Raw genomic sequence first — 13,635 nt, forward strand, 5'->3', positions numbered from 1 at the left:
ATGCGAGCAGTGCAGGCACCAGATCAATTTAAATGCAGCAAAGGAATGTGAGCAGCACAACAATACCCAGGAGAGACCAGGGGCCGTGGGGAGCGACCGCTTCTGATGGAATCAGGACATCACAGCGCTTCACAGGACGGGGCGAGCCTTGGCAGTCAGTGGGAGGGAGGAGCAGCTGGGAGGCGGGAGCGGGGTGGAGAGGACGGGCTCCGAGGCACAACAACAGCAAAATGGCAGCAAAAGCGAAACCGGAACAGGTTGGGGCACAGATAGGAGTTACGCTGTGGGCAGAGGCACTGGCACAATTAGGCGGTATGAATTAAAATCTATCAGTCAATGCGAGCGCTACGCTATAAACTGGATACACCCTCTTAAAGGTAAAGCGGTCAAATTACAACAAAGCGGGCAATTTACACAATGGCAAATATACCTAAAGAGGCAATGCGAGCAGTGCAGGCACCAGATCAATTTAAATGCAGCAAAGCAATGTGAGCAGCACAATGATACCCAGGAGAGACCAGGGGCAGTGGGGAGCGACCGCTTCTGATGGAATCAGGACGGTCACAGCGCTTCACAGGACGGGGCGAGCCTTGCAAGTCAGTGGGAGGGAGGAGCAGCTGGGAGGCGGGAGCGGGGTGGAGAGGACAGGCTCCGAGGCACAACAACAACAAAATGGCAGCAAAAGCGAACCCGGAACAGGTTGGGGCACAGATAGGAGTTACGCTGTGGGCAGAGGCACTGGCACAATCAGGCGGTATGAATTTAAATCTATCAGTCAATGCGAGCGCTACCCTATAAACTGGCTACACACTCTTAAAGGTAAAGCTGTCAAATTACAACAAAGCGGGAAATTTACACAATGGCAAATATAACTAAAGAGGCAATGCAAGCAGTGCAGGCATCAGATCAATTTAAATACAGCAAAGCAATGTGAGCAGCACAACGATACCCAGGAGAGACCAGGGGCCGTGGGGAGCGACCGCTTCTGATGGAATCAGGACACATTATATCATGAACATGGAGAGATGATATCTACATTAATACACTTTATTGATAAATAATGTTGGCCTCTATGTTAAAATGAAACCTAACATTTGATGTAGGTCATACAATAAATATATTTTTATTGCAACACACCATCTTTATAAAGACAACTATAAATAGGAGCCTTGGCCATCTCACTACAGCAGATCTTCTGTCGGTTGAGTTTATAACAATGAACGATGAGGTGAAAAAAGAATGCACAGTCACAACATGGAGGGAGGCAGGAATACTGGCCCACATCAACTCTGAGATGGCCAAATTTAAGGAATGGGGAATCCTCTTGAAGGAAGTGGCTAAGGCAGCATACCCGTCCCCGCTCCTAAGAAGGCACAACAAGAGTGCAAATCAAGTCCGGATGAAACGACCAACGCGCTCGGTCCTTCAAGGTGCTAGGGGAGCCGAAGCAGCTGAGTATGAGCACCTATGGCTGCAATCGTCATCCCCAAATTGAACCTCCCGTAAGTCAACTAACGCCGAAAGACATGTCATAAAAATTCTCTCTTGGAACATTGCGGGCGCAAAAGACAAATAAAAACGGCAAAGCTCCCACCTGGGACCCATATGCAATAATAGCCCTACAGGAAACGTGGCTAACTGAACCAATTGACATACCAGGCCTTTTATGTTATCATGTAAGTGCGACCCGCCTACAACGCTTTGGGCGAGCAAGTGGGGGCCTCTCCGTCTATATTTGAACATCCTTAAAGATCAAAGTATCACAACTGGCTACAACGACGGCGGACATGCAAATTCTAAAATTGGAAAGCACAATAAAGGCCATAACCAGAACTTTAATTTTAATAAATACATATGCCAATCCAAAATAACCCTCAAAAAGCACTCTTCCAACACATTATCACAGTGGTCTCAAATATGCGTTTGGAACATCCTAACTGGGAGATAATTCTCACTGGTGATTTTAACTCTAATCTTCTACAAGAACCAGAAGACGAAGTTAACATTAACGCAGCAAACAAAATTTGGAATGTCTTGCCGCAGGTTAGGAAGAGCGATAAGGAGGGCAAACAGTTCATGTGGGATCTTGAAAATCTTGGCCTAAGGGTATTAAATGGAAGATCCAACCAAGACAACCCTCCCTCCATGACCTATACAGGCCACAACGCAAGCTCCATCCTGGACTACACATTAGTCACATTACCCCCTACTAAGGCAAGTTCAAGACCACATAATCTGTTCCTTGGACAGCGACCACTCAATGCAACACTTTGAGATTAGGATGGACATAACTAAACACGCACCATGTTACCAGGCAATATCACAACCATTAACCTGAAGCGGCTTAAGTAGACGAGCGAATCCCTCCCTCAAATAGCTAATGATGCTAAGAACTTACTACAAGCGCACCTTACAGAGAACGTTCTGTGCCCAGAAATTTGGAGTAATTATTTGAAGCAACTGCCGAGGACCAATTCAAATAACAAAACAAGAACTCCTCTCAAATTCAACATCAGATTCAATAGATCAGCACTAACATTAAGGAGACACTTGAAAAAACTAACGCATCGAGTACATGATCAAACCCAAAATTCCAGCGTCTGGGAAGCAGTACGCAAGGCCAGGAAACAATATAAGAAATTAATATGGACTGAAAAACAAAACCTTGTAAATGAGATCTGGTCTAAACTACTGCACGAGAGCGGACTCAAGGGCCTTCTGGTTACAAGTTAACTCCGTAAATCGGACAGCTCAACCAATAAGTATGGCCTGCATAACTGAATCGGAATGGACCCAACACATAACGGACATATTTTCAACAAATAATTTGAACACAACAACAACTTTGGCAAGCAAAGTAACAGACAATTCAGAGCGGGCAGACATCGCCCAAGTCCATCAAGGGAATAGGATAAAAGTCCAAGAAAGCATGGTACCATACTCCAGGCAAGATGATGAACAAAGCATATTAAAATAATTAAGAAAAGTAGGCAAGACAGCGCCCCATGTACAAACGGCGTTCTGCAAGCTATTTATAAGGAGGACCCACAGTATTGGGCTAGCAAATTCAACTCATTGTTCCGAACAGTAAGCAACACGGGTGGTATCCCAGAGAGCTGGAGGGGGGTGATCATAACCCCAATCTACAAAGGCGGAGACCGTAAAGACCCAAATAACTACCGTCTGATCGCCCTCATTGATGCCGAAGCTAAATACTATGCATCAATGATATTAGCAGACCTGGCTCAATGGTCAGAAAAGAACAACAAAATACCACTGAATCAGACTGGGTTTCGCTGTGGCATGGGAACAATGACGAATGCTATGCCCCTTTGCCTGATCGCAGAGAAAAGCCTACAGAACTGCCAGGAGCTTTACACCTGTTTTGTGGACCTTAAGGCGGCCTTGACCGCGTTAACAGGCAAATGCTATGGGCAAAACTAAAACATCAGGACCTACCGAACTCAATTCTTTTGCCCATCATTGACCTGTACACTGACACCTGGATGCAGGTAAAAATAAATCGACAATGGGCATCGTTTGACCCGGAAGATCAATACTGTTGATGGCCTAAAGCAAGGCTGTGTCTTGGCCCGCACTTATTTAATCTATTTATGGGCGAACTGACAGAAAGCTTAGACAAGGTCAATGCACATCCTCCCCGGTTAGGTAATATCCGTGTAACGCATTTATAGTATGCGGATGATGTGGTATTACTGAGCCAGACAAGAATTGGCCGTCCACGCCTGTTGCATGACATGTCCGATTACACAAAAAAGAACCTGCTAACAATAAACATCAGGAAAACAAAGATAATGCTCATAACTTGACGACACAAAACTCCACCAACCTTCCGAATAAACAATGACCAGCTGGAAGCAGTAAATATCTATAAATACTTGGGAGTACATCTAGACAAGTGCCTTAACTTCCAAGTGCACTTTAAGGACATGGAAAAAAAGGGGTCCACCTTACTGCATGCCTTCACTAGCTTGGCGACTGAGTTAAAAGGTCCTCTTGTCTCCCCCTTGCTAACCGCAATGAAAGCAAAATTATTACCCGCAATAGCATACGGGAGTGTACTACACCATGGGAAAAGCACAACTCTCGTAGACAAAATACAAACCAAAGTCTATAAACGGGTTTTTTTCTTACCGAACAGTTCTTCACCAGCGCAAGTAAGATTTGAATTCGGATTACAATCCCAAGTAATACTGAAAACATATGGGGCCATCAAATTCATTCTGGTACAACGTTTGGAGGAAGAAGGAGAACAAAACAAATGGGGCATTGTGGGAAGCAATCCACACAAGGCCGAACTCCGAGTATGCAAAGTACCTAAAACTCTCACTAGATCCAACTAAGCTGGGAACATTGTGGGAAACAAAATTGCCGGTTTCTTCATTTAATCAGGTGGTTAAGAGGATCGCTAAGAAACATTCGTTCCTCAATGACAAAATAACTTTCAGAGCCCGAACCCATGCTTGGATGACTATCAAATCGTACATAAAGTCCACACCAGCAGCTTACCTAGACATTGCATTCTCGTTGTTCATCAAACGTACATTTCTCCATTTAAGGCTGGGCAATCTCCCCACAAGATTGGACCAGCCAAAATGGAGACCACAAGAAACAACAGAATGCGACCTTTGTGGTGCAGGCAAACAAGACATTATTCATATAGTCTGCATTTGCCCAGCCATGTATCAAGGTCGGCGGCATTGGCTAAGGGATAAGCTCAATGAGCAAGGAGTACGCACCTGCCGGACTGCGATAGTCCAAATTTTATGCACAGCGGATCCACAACTGATTTGTAGATAAGTTAAATTTCTGGATAGTTTTGTGAAAAACGAGGCCTATTGTCATAGGCCCGACTTCCATTTTGACTTAAGAACTCTGTTATTAAAGACAATCTTGTGCTCCGAACAAATTTACTGAAATTTACGACAGATTCTCGGCCACACAGATGTTAAACTTTTTTTTTTTTTTTATTGTAGCACTAAAAGCTTGTTTTAAATATTGTGAAATATTATATATTGTAAGGGTTTTAACTAACCAAACAATAAAGAATTACTTACTTACTTACTTAATATAAATAGGATAAAAAAGGTTTGCCTGATTACATTGAATTTACTTACAGGTCTCCACTACAGATGGGATTTCTGCAAAGCCTTCAGTGTGCACACTTTCATAGACCATCTCCTCACAGGGAAAGAGGTTGATAGAACTGGGTAAACCACCACCTATCTTCTGGGTCTTTAGGTTAGCTTTTGATGTTTGGGAGCGCTCTTTAACCCACAAATCATTCAATCGCTTTATAATTTCCCCTGTGAATGCCTGGTGTTAGCTACTGCATTCACTTTTGAGACGATTGTATTTCATTTTTTGCCTCTTCAGTGTAATGATGATATTCTGGACAAGGACACCAAACAATGGTGGTTCTGTCCTAATAATCTCATCAACCACTACTGTTAATTGTTTTTAAAAATTAAGGTTCCTTTTAGGTGAGAAAAAAACAAAAACAAAACCAAAAATAACAACAAGCAAAGATAAAGGTAATGGCCAAACATCCTCTATATCTACCTGCTTCAAAATGTGAAAGGCAAAGTATTGTTGTTTAGGAAGGGTCTTTTGTATATTGTGGTCTCCAGGTGTGATCAATTTAGAATTTAAGCTCAGGAGTGTGTGAAATACTCATCTGTCATTGAGACACATGGAAAATGTCAAAGTACATCAGGTCTTATACATAATTACTCCTTTGAAACACCCCTGCAACCCTGCTGATATGATAGGTACATATAAATCTAGTGGTCAGTAAACTGCCACTGCAACGCTGACAGAGTATAGTCCAACAGTAGACAAATTCACACAGCTGACCGCTTGTCTGATGGATAAACCTCCATCAAGGTTAACAGAGGTTCTTCAGAATAATATATAAAGAGGGTGGGAGAAACTCTGCCAGCATGTTGGGCAGATTGTTAAAAGCAAATCAATATTGATTCTTGATTTGCAATACTTACTGATTCACAATTAGTAATTGGTATGCGCGAATGTATTTGCCTGCCCTTTACCAATTCGGTATGAGTTGCATTTGCAATTTTAGGAATCGTTTTTAGTGATCCAGTCATTAGCAAATCGAGTTGCAAATACAAAATGTTGCTTTCTGGTAGTAAATGATGATCTCACTAACAAGAAGTAGAGTAGCACAAGACTGTAAAAATACTGGGGAGCATTGAGACTGGTGATTGCCATTTGAATCCAATTGGTATCAGTAGCAACCTCAGCTAACCACCCTTGGAAAGCATCAAAATGTCTCAGCAGAACCCAGAGAAGGAGAATGCTGCTGGGGGGAAAAAAAGAAATGTTAAATTCTCTGAGAAAGAGTTATAGATATCAACAGAAGAGTGTGATCCCATCATGATGCCTTGCTTGACAAAACATTGCTCTCTGTGGTCGAGTCACATAAGAAAAGAAATAGCGCTCTACATACCGGAGCGAATTAACTCTGTGGGGGTTGCACATAAATCAATAGAAAAGATCAGGAAAAGGTGGTATGATCTCTGATCCAGAACCAAAGAGAAGTTGGCAACCCACAGAAATGAAGCCCATGAACAGGAGGAGTCCCTCCAACTCAGCCACCACCAACTCCTCTTGAGAAAAAGTGTTACTATAACACAGGGTTCTTCAAACTGTGGGGCGCGCCCCCCTAGGGTGGCGCGGCACCATCCCAGGGGGGGCGCGTGCTCCACTCTGACCTTCCCTTTGTGCAGCGCGATGTAGAGACTCTCTGTGAGGGCGGGCGATTTCAGTCAGAGTGGGGCTGCAGGGGCCTAAGAGCTGAACAAAGCTCATTAGCATGCGAATGGTCTCTTAAAGAGGTGTGAAGTGCTCGGGTGCGGCTGCCTGGCTGGCTGTGTGTGTGCCCAGAAGCTGTGTCAGCCCGGGCACACACAGGCATGGTGAGATGAAGAGGGAGAGGGAGGGAGGAAGGAGACAGCGACAGACAGACAGAGGGAGAGCGAGGGAGGGAGACAGGCAGACAGAGGGGGAGCGAGGGAGAGAGACAGAGGCTGACAGAGCGAGAGCGAGGGAGGCAGCGCGAGGGAGAGCGAGGGAGACTGAGGCAGACAGGGAGAGTGAGGGAGGGAGACATGCAGACAAAGGGAGAGCGAGGGAGGCAGCGCAAGGGAGAGCGAGGGAGACTGAGGCAGACAGGGAGAGTGAGGGAGGGAGACATGCAGACAGAGGGAGAGCGAGGGAGGGAGACAGGCAGACAGAGGGAGAGCGAGGGAGGGAGACAGGCAGACAGAGGGAGAGCGAGGGAGGCAGAGTGAGGGAGAGCGAGGGAGAGCGAGGGAGAGCGAGGGAGACAGAGTGAGAGAGAGCGAGGGAGACAGAGGGAGAGCGAGGGAGACAGAGGGAGAGCGAGGGAGACAGAGGGAGAGCGAGGGAGGCATAGCGAGGGAGACATAAGGAGAGCGAGGGAGACAGAGGCAGCTAGAGGGAGAGCGAGGGATGTCGGGTGGAGCCGGCCACCAGACGTCCGTTATGTTGCCATGTGGGTGAATAGACGTATGGGTGGAGTGGTGGATTTATGGGTGGAGTGATGGGTGGAATGGTGGATGTGTGGGTGACATGGTGGATGTATGGGTGGGGGGGTGGATGGATGAGCGAGGGGATGGTTAGGTGAAGGGGTGGATGGATGGTGGGAGAGAGGATGGATGCATGAGTGGAGGGATGGATGGGAGTGGATAGATGTGTGTATGGTTGGAAGGGTAGATGGATGGGTGGAGGGATGGATGGATCAGTGAAATGGTGGATGGATCAGTGAAATGGTGGATGGATCGATGGGGGGGTGGATGGTGGACGAGTCGGTGGGTGGATGGATGAGAGAGGTGATGGATGGATGTATTGATGTATTGATGGGTGAAGGGGTGAATGGATGGATGGATGAGTGAAGGGGTGGATGTGGGGATGGATGGATGGGTGATTGAGGAGGGTGGATGGACGGGGGGATGGATGGAGGAGTGAAGGGGTGGGTGAGAGGTCAATGGATGGATTCATGAGTGAATGAGTGGATGGATGAGTGGGTGGATGGGTGAAGGGTGGATGGAGGGATGGGTGGCTGGGTGAGGGGGGAATGGAGAGAGAGGGGGAGGATGGATGGATGGATGAGTGAGGACATGGATGAATGAATGGCAGAGTGGATGGGCAGGTGTGTGCATAGATTGGTGAGGAGAGGAGCATGGAGATGGATGGGTCAGAGAGTGCATGTATGAGTGGGGGGAGGGTGGAGAGCGGGAGGGATGGATGGGTGGGTGGATGGATGAGTGGGGGGTTGAGTGGGTGGACGGATGAGTGACTGGGTGGATGGATGAGTGGGTGGGGGGATGGCTGGATGGGTGAGAGGGTGGGTGGTTGGATGGATGGATGAGTGAGTGAGTGGATAGGTGGAAGAGTGGATGGATGAATGGAGGAGTGGATGGATGGATGAATGGAGGAGTGGATGGATGAATGAATGGAGGAGTGGATGGATGAGTGGGGGGATAGCTTGGGTGAAGGGGTGAGTGGTTGGATGGATGGGTGGAAGAGTGGATGGATTGGTGAGGGGATGGATTGGGTGAAGGGATGGATGGATGATGGATGGATGGGTGAGGGGGTGGATGGAGGGATGGATGGGTGAGATGATGGATGGAGGGATGGATGGTGGATGGGTTTGCAAGTGGTTGAAGGGGTTTGGATGTGGATGGGGCACAGATGGAGGGAAGGAATGAATGGTGGGGGAGTTGGTGGATGACAAGGTGTACATGATGGATGGGGAGGGTTGTGATGACTTCCTTTGCCTTGGAGGATTGTGTTTTGAGCTGTGTGGTACGCCTCTGTCGTTTCGCCACACCCATTCACAGGCCTGCAGTTTGCTAGGCACTCTTCTTGTGTTGAGCATTGTTTGCCGGATATGGCCCGTGGTGTGCGCGTTGCAGTCGATCATGTGGTGTGCCGGATTCCCGAGGTTTCGGTCGGGTGGTGGGGGGGGCCAACATCTGGGGGAATTCAGCTGGGGGGGCTCAACCTGGAAAAGTTTGAATACCTCTGCTATAACATATGTCCAGGAAATTTTGAGTTAACATTGTAACCTTGCTGTAGGGGGCGCAATGGTGTAGGATTTAGAATCGAACACCTTCCCTGCTGTTGCTCAAACTGGAGTAAGAATAATAAATAATACTTTTCCTAAGTCCAGCGCGCCCCCTACAGCAAGTTGTAGTAATGACTGGTGATGTAATGGTATGCCTTCTAACAACCCGGTCATTGTAACGACCGCATTGTAATTGCATGCAATGTATTCGCATGCGTTGCAAGGGTCTATATTCGAACATTGTCCTCTGATTCTGGCTTGCATTGCAAAATCAAATGGGAATTTCCAAAATGATAGAGTCAACATAAGTAAACCAGTGGGATGAAAATATGTCACACAGACTCATGTTTACCTTCCATATCTCCTATTAAACCTTGAGATGTAGTAGTAGAGGAATTTGTATTAGATTTGGGTAGCCTGATATTTTCAAAAATTTGTGTTTAGATGAAAATGACCCTTTCACAAGTTCTGTGAGAGATAACAACATGCCATCTGTGGCTCAAAGGCAGACAAGCAGTTTGGCTTGGAGGTTCCATTGGATGTTCATCGTAGAGACCTGCAGAAGATATTACCACTTTTCAGATTTAGACCAAGTACTCCAGATTTTTGAGGAGCAGTTATAGCTCAGCCGATGCCACTGGAACAACTACATTTTCTAAAGCTTAGGCTCCTCAATCGGGGTTCCAAGAAAGAGAAGAGAATTCTCCTAAGAGCTCTGAGTGCAAAAGCACTTGTTTCCGTCACTCTGGGCTCAGGGACCTGAACCCAATCCCCTTTTTATTGCTTGAGGTCAATGTAGGATTCAAATGGAACCCTTCTCCACTTCCACCTTCAAAGTTCTTGTTTGAATATATGCTACTACCACTAAGATCTGGAGCTGTGGCAGCCCTCAGCCCAACATTCTGTGCATATCACATCAGTCCTCTTGGTCATCTCGGCTTTGCCCCAGCAGCTCTCATCACTGATAACAGCGGAATATGGGTCTGTTACTCCAGCGATATTCAATTTCAGGTATAATTGAAGAACCAGGTTAGTTGTTAAATGGTGTTCAGCAGATTCTGGCTTTTATAGCCACTGTCTTGCTACCTGTATCAAACAACACCTTTTTCAGGGTCTGATAAGTGTTAGATCTGGTGCCTTAGATGGAATTTATTACTCTCTTTGTGCTGCATTCCCAAGCAACCTGACTCTGAGAGCATCCAATCCTGTGTGCCAAGAGCCGCCACCGACTTCACATTGCCTGCAGGTGAGGGTATATCAGAAGGTCTTGGGACCCTTAAGTGATGCTGGCATGTCAGACTTCTGTACACCACATTTTCCACACCCTCATCTGGAGGAGATTTGGCATTGGGCCTCTTCACTCCTCATTTTCCTTTACTGAGTGAATCCTTTGATTGTTCAGCATGCTTATTTGTATACCCCATAAATAATAACTTTTCTATATGTTAGCTGTTGTATTTTTAATGTAATTACTTCAGTAATCATTTTTTTTTACTAGGTTCACTATACTTTTAACTTGATATATATATGCTTTGTGGGAGTTATACATTTATGTTTTTATATATGTTATTAATACATTTGTTAATGGTATTTATGTTGTCAATGTCCTTCTATTTCTGTAATTGATGTATTTGTACAATGTTTTAATGGCTGTTTAGTGTCTATTTGTTGTTGGTATTTTTATATTTCACTTATGATGGTAAAAATGTTGATATTTTGTTAAGTAACAATAATTTTGTTTTTGATGTTGTGACAATTCCCATAATATGAGGCCAATCATTGGAATAGTCAATAAGTCTGCATTTAAAAAGCTAACTTATGCAAGAAACACTTGTGACTCACTGTATTTGCGGGCTTTCACACATTAAAGCCAGACCCCATGTCTTTGCAATTTTTGTTTAAGCTAGTGTCTTTTCCCTTAAAAGACTAAAAAAGCACACAAGCTTTCGAGGATCGCCAATAAGTACCCCGTCCTTTCGGATGTATGCAGTGATTGGTAATCCTTGCTACAGTAAACAGCCTAAAGCAACTGTCAATTAATGACGGACACCAGATCTAATATAAGTGTATACTGTATTTTAAAGCAAAAACCGTGACTTCTGCGTTAAAAAGGAACCCACTGCAGACATTATGGGACTACTCCAAAATAAAGCAGGGCTTTGGGGTGTTGTAATGCCAAATACTCTGCTCAAGACGACATTTTTATGTTCCTTTTTTGCCCTCCTATGGATTAGAGGCTGGGGAATAGGGCGTGTAAGACAGTTATTTGTTTTGCCAGTCAAGATGACTTATTGCTCTTTCATATGGCAGGGGATTCAGGAAGAAGAAGGAAATATTGCATCATCGATTCTTCCAGTGCTTGTATAGTACACAGCCAATAATGACATTTTCAGAACCATCAGTTTTGATTAAACGAAGTATGGTTCATATTTTTGCCCGTTTATTTAAGCGAATTTATTTTGATTTTCTGTATGTAGCTAGTTTTTGCATGCTGTCTCCCTGGTGTGTTCTAATGGCTTCATATTAAGTGTGTTGTCTGCTGTGTTTAAAAAGTAATATTGTGTGTTAAGGGATATTATATAGCAAGTTGCCAAATAAGGTATTCGGTTATGGAGAAAATGTAAATGTGGTTCAGTTTAATGACAAGTTCGATTTTTTAAGGTATGAAAAGCTAAACAGTTTCAGTATAAACGAACGATTGTTTATTGAAGTTTTATGCAACCGATTAATATGAAAATAACCTGGCTCAGAAGTGGCCTGCATTGAATGCAGGAATTGTTGCAAAGCATAAACAATAATTCGCCAGTCAAGTTTCAAAATAACAATAAACAAATATTGTCAAAATAACTTACAAATTGCACATCATTTTGGGGGAAAACAATAGTCTTCCTCATTAGCACTGTCTTAGCTTCAATAAATACTTGAAAGATTTACAGAGCAGGCCTGGCATGGGTGCATCAACTCAACCTCCTGACACGTGACTTGCTCTGCCCCAGCTCGACCTGCCTGTCACATCAACCAGCTTTCACGAAGTCCACCAGTTTCCCTGCGGTCTAATCTGACCATGCTCCTCATCTCATTAGAACGGAACCATACGTAGGTTTGAAATGAGGAGAAGTGACCCCACTCGCCCCTCTTTGACAGCCTCGCAGCCAGTACTGTAAAATAGCTGGTACTTCCCTTGTCTGATCATCTGAAGTAATCAGCAGCTCTGAGGCATGGACGGAATCTAGATTTCTGTTGCCTAAGTAACATGTTTTGAGTGCAGAATTGATAATCTAAAAGCAACATAGGGTTTGCGGAGACATTGCTTTTGATATGCACCTAAAGCACTTAATATGGGGGGGGGGGGAGAAAATACCACTACCAGCACAAACATGTGTTTGTGTAGGAACTAAAATTTTTAGATTTGCCTCTAACCTGATAACATTTGCCAGGAGGAAAGCATCTGGTGAATTCTGATGCATTTGGCACTGGGTGCAGTTAATCCTTCTCTGTGCTTAATTTGTAAAAGAAAAAGAATACGTGCTGGGGCCCAAAGTTTGTCTCAGAAGATCTCAGTGCTATCAAAGGTCGGGTTGCCCAATACGAAGTTTGCACTGTCTTGAATCCACCTCATTCATCTTTAATTCACCTAAAGACAGTTCCTGCTTCTTTATCTCACTCTTGCAGGAGAATCATTTTCATCACTTCTTTCTCCCCTTGTCATTGTTTTTCAGTAGTTCCCTTCGTTCTTCTTAGCCTACGTTGTGCTTTTCTCTCTTGCTGTCGAGCAGATTCTGTCGAGGAAAAATGAGTGCTGGTGGGCCCCACCTACAACCACAGCACAAATTAAGGACTGCCTTTCCTGCTCCGTTCAGGGATGGCCTGAGGGACTAATTATGACTTTGGTGGAGGTGAAGCGGGCCACCACACCAGTAAACTGCTCCCACACTACCAAAGAAGTAATGATAACACCCGCCAGATTAGGAGTTTCCTTGTATCTGGAGGGCAGTGCTTTGGCGGTCCCAATGTGGTGCCAATTAAAATGGCACAGCAATGAGAGTGCCAAAGGCTGTTCCTTCACAGCATGGACTGTGTAGTGCATACCGTTCAGGAAATGGGGTGAATGCACACAGGAGGGCACAACATAGCCCCCCTGCACGCACCCCATGGCCCTGAGGAAACAGGGGGCGAATTAGGCCCCCTTCTTTCCTTTTTGTTTTTAGGCAATGGAGTGTAATTTTGTGTTTGATATTTTTTTATTTGATATATTTATTACTTTTAGTATTGGATTAAAAATATTATTTTCCTCTTTCATTGGAGATATATACATGTTCATTAATTGTAGTATTTTTTTTATAGTACTAGAAACACATGTTGCCTATTGTTCTGTTATTTTTTCTCTTTAATATAGGTTTAGTTTTATTTTACAGCACATTTTAATATAAATTAATATTGTATTGTCTTTAGTAACTTTAGGTTTAATTCATTTTAGTAATGTGCATTTAAAAAGTAATTTT

Source organism: Lissotriton vulgaris, chromosome 12 (assembly GCF_964263255.1).
Source record: "Lissotriton vulgaris chromosome 12, aLisVul1.2, whole genome shotgun sequence".
Lineage (NCBI taxonomy): Eukaryota > Metazoa > Chordata > Amphibia > Caudata > Salamandridae > Lissotriton > Lissotriton vulgaris.